The sequence below is a fragment of the Nycticebus coucang genome, chromosome X, assembly GCF_027406575.1.
Source record: "Nycticebus coucang isolate mNycCou1 chromosome X, mNycCou1.pri, whole genome shotgun sequence".
NCBI lineage: Eukaryota > Metazoa > Chordata > Mammalia > Primates > Lorisidae > Nycticebus > Nycticebus coucang.
The window spans coordinates 101121553-101128419 of record NC_069804.1 but is presented as its reverse complement, the minus strand read 5'-3'; the positions used below and the strand labels follow the sequence as shown (position 1 = coordinate 101128419).

The following is a 6867-nucleotide window of genomic DNA, read 5'->3' as shown; positions in this document are numbered from 1 at the left end:
GTGCAAATGGGGAGAAGTTATCATCTATGGGATTCTTTATGAACGCCTCTAAGTCAGAGCCCACCCAGGTAGGATATGCAACACTGTGGAACCTCAGTTGGTCTTGGATAGCCAGTCCCCTATTGTTCTCTTATGGCTGGCCATAACGTGCCCCCACAAGCACTGGTGGCCCCCTGGTGTGGGCTATAGACCTGGGTCTGTTGTAGAGCACCCTTTAGCCTAGGGAATGGGGTCTGGCCAGAAAGGCAGTCTTACCCTCACCTGTTGGGCAACACATGTCCATGGGGAACCTGGTGCTAAATCATTATAGACAAACTTTCTGAGTGAAGTTTCTTATGTAGCAGAGTAACTCACACACTGTGATCTATTGAAAATCATCCCTCAACACAAGAGTTTGAAAAAAAAATGTAATTAATAAAAGACAAGCAACTGAAATATACAAATAGGACTATAATAAACTAAAAATCTTTTGCATAGCAAATAAAACAATCAACAAAAGGAAGGAAAAACTTTTTGATATGGAGAAAACATTTCTGAACTATTCATGTGTTAGGGAACTAATATTCAAAAAATACTAGGTACTCAACAGTGGAAAAAAACAATAATTTCATTTAAACTAGGCAAAGCATTTGAAGAGACATTTCTCAAATGAAGATATATAAATTTCATGGTATGTAAATAAGAATAGCTCAACATTACTAATCAGCAGACAAATGCAAATTAAAGTCACAATGAGATATCATCTCACCCTGGTTAGAATGGCTATCATCACAAAGACAAAGAAAAAATGAAGGTAAGGATATGGAGAAAAGGGAACTCTCATACACTGTCTTTAGAAATGCAAATGAATACAGCCATTATGGAAAACAGTATAGAAATTTCTCAAAAAAGTAAACCTAAAAATAAAGGCACAAAATGATCTAGCAATCTCACTACATGGTATTCATCCAAAAGAAAGGAAATCAATATATGAAAGAGATATCTGGACACCCATGTTTATTGAAGTACTATTTACAATATCTAAGATATGAGATCAAACAAGTATCTATTAATGAATGAATGAAGAAATGTGGTATATATACACACAATGGAATACTATTTAGTCATTAAAAAAGAATGAAATTCTGTCATTTTCAACATTATGATGAAACTAGAAGTCATTATAATAAGTGAAATAAGTAAAGCACAGAAAGATAAATATCACATATTCTCTAATGCGGGACATAAATAAGTGGATTTCATGGAGATATTGGGTAGAATGATAGTTACCAGAGGCTAGAGTTGGTGAAAAAAGGTTTGATAACAAGTAGAAACATACATTTATGTAGAAGGAATAAGTTATAGTGTTCAATAACAGGTTAAGGTGACTATAGTTAATAAGAATTTATTATATATTTTAAAATAGAAGATTTGAATTGTTCACAACACAAGGAAATTATAAATGTACTCTTGTCTGCTCATTATATATTGCATGCCTGTATCAAAATATCATGTTTAATAGTATAGATACACTATTATATCAATAATAAATGTCCTGATTTAAAAAAAGTCACGTGTCTCATATAAATGTGTACAATTATGGTGTATGAACCAAAATTTTAAAACTTAACAGAAGTTAATAGTTTTAATGTTGGAAACATATAACTGATAAAGTTGCTGATATTTGATTTTATCAGAAAACTTGCCTTATTATAAATAGTTTATAGGTTCATAGAATGCTATTGTTAGAAAAGTAGTAGTACACTAGAATTTCCAAGACCCTGAGGATAAGAGTGAAACACTTTAGGAAATTAAGATATTTAAGCATAGCTGTGTTTATGGGGAAAACAAAAAAGTCACAATTAGGTACAAGCAAAGGTTATAGGCAAAAAGTTTCCTACTTAGGACTAGTTGAAGTTTATAACTAAGGTTTAGTTAATCAGTGTAAATCTTCCCAGGCACAGATTCAGTTTGAAAAGAGTGGGAGTGGTGGCTGTTTTTTCAAAAGCCAAAATTTCATCTACAACAAAATCACACAGTATACAAAAGAACAAAAAGTATGTATCCTTCGAAATAAGAAAATGAGATGAAAGAAACATTGAAGAAATATGAACATCAGAATTATGAGATTTTCACTAAATGTATTTAAAACGGCCATTTTAAATACTCTCAGAGAGTTAAAGGAAATCAAAAAATATCTGGGAAAAAATTAGTATCAACAAAGAGAAATTAAAAACAAAGCCGAGTGCAGTGTCTCATGCCTATAATCCCAGCACTTGGGAGGCCAATGCAGTTGGATTGCCTGAGCTCACAAGTTTGAGACCATCCTGATCAAGAATGAGATACCATCTCTAAAAAATAGCCAGGGATTGTGGTGGGCGCCTACAATCCCAGCTACTTGGAAGGGCAAGAGGATCATTTCAACCCAAGAGTTTGAGTTTGCTGTGAGATAAGATGACACGGCACTCTACTGAGGGTGACCAAGTGAGACTCTGTCACAAAAAAATAATGAATTGATTATTAAATAAAAAGGAGCCAAAGGGAATTTTTTTTTTTAGAGACAGAGTCTCACTGTATTGCCCTTAGTAGAGTGCTGTAGCATCACAGCTCACAGTAACCCAACTCCTGATCTTAGGCAATTCTCTTGCTTCAGCCTCCTGAGTAGCTGGGACTACAGGTGCCCACCACAACACCCAGCTATTTTGTTGTTGTTGTTGTTGCAGTTTGGCCGGGGCCCGTTCAAACCTTCCAACCTCAGTAAATGGTGCTTGCACCCTACCCACTGAGCTACAGGCACCACCCCAAAGGGAAATTCTTAAAATATAAAATAGAATAACTGAAAACTCAACTAGATGTATGCAATAAAAGACTTCAGCCTGCAGAAGAAAGAATCAGCAAACTTAAATTTAGACATTTTATATTATCATGTCTGAGGAGCAGGGAAAAATTAAAAGACCCAAGGAGACATATGAAACACTGTCACATGGATCACTATATGCTCAATGAAAGTTTGGAAAGAAAAGAGGAAGAGAAACTGACAGAGAGACTAATGTCAAAAAATAATGACCCTGGGGGATGGATTAGAGACATCTCTGCACCAGCCACTGTCAGTGATATTGGGGATAGGGGACTCCAGCCACCTCTTCCTGGATTTTCCTTTTCAGAAGCATCATTCCAAAAGCACAGTGATACAACAGAGGAGTACAGAAGCTGAGGAGAAGATCAAGAACAGTTAAAGACCAGTATAGAAGGTGAGTGTGTTATCACATGCAGAGGCTGGCTGGCCCTTAAGTGAAGGGGTAAAGACAGAAATAGCCTGTCCTGTAGTTTTTCTGGACTTAGGTGCTTTACAGAGCTGCCCTGGGAGGGCTGAAACAACAATGTGAACTTCACTGGCACTTGATGGCTGGGATTGAGCCCCCGGGTGGAGAGGAACACCAATCAGCTCAGCTGCCAGCAGGGTGCCACCATTGTGGAAGGGCTGCTGAAGGAACAGCCCAAAGGGTCCCAGAACATGTCAGCTCTAGATTGTCTGCTGAGCTCAAGTAGCCACCCTTGGGGTCAATTAGGTGGTTCGCACAACCCTGGGCAGGTCCCTTTGCATCCAAGGGGTACAGTTTGTAAGGTTGAATCAGGTGTTCTAAGAAGTCTGGTGAGAGCTTCAAGGTTCCAACTCTGGAGGAATTTAATGCTAGCAAAGTGACCATGGCCTGACATAGGAGAATAAACCAGAAGACGGGATCAGGTATTCATGGCAACTAGATAGTGGCTCCTCACACCCTTCACACACAGCAAAAACTGTGCATGTTTTCTGTCTCTTAACCCTAGAGACCCAACTGGAGTCTAGGCAATATATTTTAACATATATACTTACTTATTTTTTATGAATTTTTTCTTCAATATTTTGGGAGTAGAAGAGTTTGTTATGTTTTCATTTTTCATTTTTACTTTCTTCAATAATAAGTGTTCCAACTTTGTTATGGTTTTTATGACTGTTTTCTTTCTTTTCTATTTTTCCCCTAATTATTTTTGTAGATATTTTTGTACTTTTCTCATCTTTCCCTCATAAATCTCTCAAATGGAAACAAAGATATCCACCCTTTTTCATTTTTTATACTTTTGTTTTCTTTCTTTTTATTAATATTATTATTATTTCTGGTCTTTTTTGCTATTGTATTGTGCATATTATTTATGCAATAGAGCTTTGTCTGAATTCTGGGATGGGGTACCCAGAATAGGCCTGACTCAAGGAGCCCTTGATCCCCTGGGCTAGGGTGTATTTCCAAATTAGGCTTTAAAAAAGATTGTATTAGTAGGGTCCCACCACAGCACACTGCTAATTTTCTTCTATATTTGGCAGTAGTAGGGTTTCACTTTTCCTCAGGCTGGTAAGGAGCTCTTAACTTCAGGGGACCCACCTGTCCCAGTTTCCTAGAGTCCTGAAATTGCAGGAGTGGGCCAATGTGTTTGCAAAACACTACTATTACTCTTGTATTTCTCTTTCCACCCGTTTTCCCTACTTTATTTTTCATTTTTTATCATTTTTTCCTTTTTCTTTATTTTCTTTCTTCTCACTGTTCACTCTTCTTTTCCTTTTTTTCCTTAAAAAAAATCCACTCGAACATCCAACCGTATAGACAATGAAATTTAAGAAGAAGGAAATGAGAGGGAAAAGTATGGGGGGAAAGTCAACAAGATGAAAGAACACATGAGGAGGAACTAACAAAAAAAAAAAAAAGAAAGGCAACATGAAAAGACAGAAGAGCCAACCTCTTTTTTTTTTTTTTTTTTTTTTTACCGACAAGCGTCACAAGATCATTTACTCCAATCTTCTGTTAACACATTATCAGGGGAGAGCGCGAACGCAGTCCCCCACTACCACAAATTATGCAGTCGAGTTTCCCACATTTGGGGAAATCGCAGGGGTCAGCACATCCGGAGTGCAATGGATAAGCCTCGCCCTGGGAAAACCACCTTCGTGATCATGGTATCTCCCCTGCCAGGTAAGTATTGAGCCAACCTCTTACCTACCATGGATCACAAGGCAGCTACAACAGAGTATCTCATCTATAAAAAAAATTATATAAATACTGGAAAGGGAATTTAGATTAGGAAAAACAAAAACAATGACGGCAATTGAAGGAAAAGTGGAAAACCTCTGAAAGGAAATCCAAAATTGACCCAAGAAATTAATGAAAGACATGATGAAACTAGAAAGGATATATTGAGCTTAAAGAATGGAAGGGGTAATGCAGAAAATCTGAAGATGCAGTAGAAAGTATCAATCACAAATTGCACCATACAGAAGAAAGTATATAAAGAGCTAGAGGATAAGGCTCTTGAGCTAACTAAGGCATTCAAAGAGACACAAAAGAAGAGAAGAAAAGCAAACCAATTGCTACAGAATTATAGGACTTCACAAAACATTTAAACATATGAACTATGAGTATCTCTGAAGGGGAAGAACAACCCAAAGGAATTGAAAACCTACTGGAGGATATCATAAATAAAAATTTCCCAAGAATTACAAAAGATTCTGACACACTACTTTCAGATGGATATCAAAGACCTATTCATCTCAACACAAACAGAACATCTCCCAGACACATTGTAATGAATCTGATATGGGTAAAAATGAAAGAGAATCAAACGAGAGGTCTAGTTTGAGTTCTTTGTGGGTTATCCATAATTCCTTCAAAAAACATTGTATTAGTTTGCAGTCCCATCAGCAATGTAAAAGTGTTCCCTTCTCTCCACATCCATGCCAGCATGTGCAGTTTTGAGACTTGGTGATAGGGCTTATTCTCATTGGAGTAAGGTGATATCACAGGGAGGTTTTGATTTAAATTTCTGTGAGGGAAGAGAGTTACAGGGAGAGGCAGGGAGTGGGTGTGGGTTCACAGAGTGTGACACAACTTGTGGGAATGGAACACAATTTTAAGGGGGATTTTACCTAAAAAATTCAATCAGTGTAACCTAGTTATTTGTACCCTCAGTGAATCCCCAGCAATAAAAAAAAGAGAGAGAGAAAATTCTGGGCAGCACTTGAGGCTCAAAGGAGTAGGACACTGGCTCCATATGCCATAGGTACCACGTTCAAACCTAGTCCCGGTCAAAAAACTGCAAAAAAAAAATAATAATAATAATAAAAATAAAGTAAAATACATTCTAAAAAAAAAAAAAAAAGGCTTGGCGCCTGTAGCTCAAGTGGCTAAGGGGTCAGCCACATACAACAGGGTTCAAATCCAGCCTGGGCCTGACAAAAACAACAATGCCAACTACAAAAAAAATAGCCAGGCATTGTGGCGGGTGTGTATGGTCACAGATACTTGGGAGACTGAGGCAAGAGAATCGCTTAAGCCCAGGAATTGGAGTTTTCTGTGAGCTGTGATGCCATGGCACTCTACCGAGGATGACAGCTTGAGGCCCTGTCTCAAAAAAAAAAAAGAGAAATTCTGTTCACAGCCAGGAGTAAACACCAACTGAACTCCAGCAGCAGATTCATAAGGGTGAAAGTGGACATTTTAGCTGAAACATTTCAAGCCAAAAAAGTATAGTCATCTATGTTTAACTTTCTTAAACAAAACAGTCTCATCCCAAGATTTTGTATCTCGCTAAACTAAGCTTCAAGTCTTTTCCAGACATGCAAACATTAAGGACATTCAACACATGACCAGTAATGAAGGAAGTACTCAGTCAGGTTCTCCACGTTGACCATTATAATGGACCTCCAGAAAAGTACACATGATTGCAAGAGGGACTTTACCTAACAATTGCAATCAGTGTAACCTGGCTTATTGTACCCTCAATGAATCCCCAACAATAAAAATAAATAAATAAATAAAATAAATGTAATGCAATATGTAAAAAAAAAAAAAAGTAAAGAAA

At 37.3% G+C, this 6867-nt stretch overlaps 1 non-coding gene across 1 annotated transcript; it reads right to left on the bottom strand.

The window, feature by feature from the left end:
• Window positions 1-4826: 4826 nt before the first annotated feature.
• On the bottom strand, window positions 4827-4990 carry LOC128578764 (U1 spliceosomal RNA). The gene has a single exon (XR_008377895.1). It is a non-coding gene; the product is annotated as a U1 spliceosomal RNA (small nuclear RNA).
• Window positions 4991-6867: the final 1877 nt, after the last annotated feature.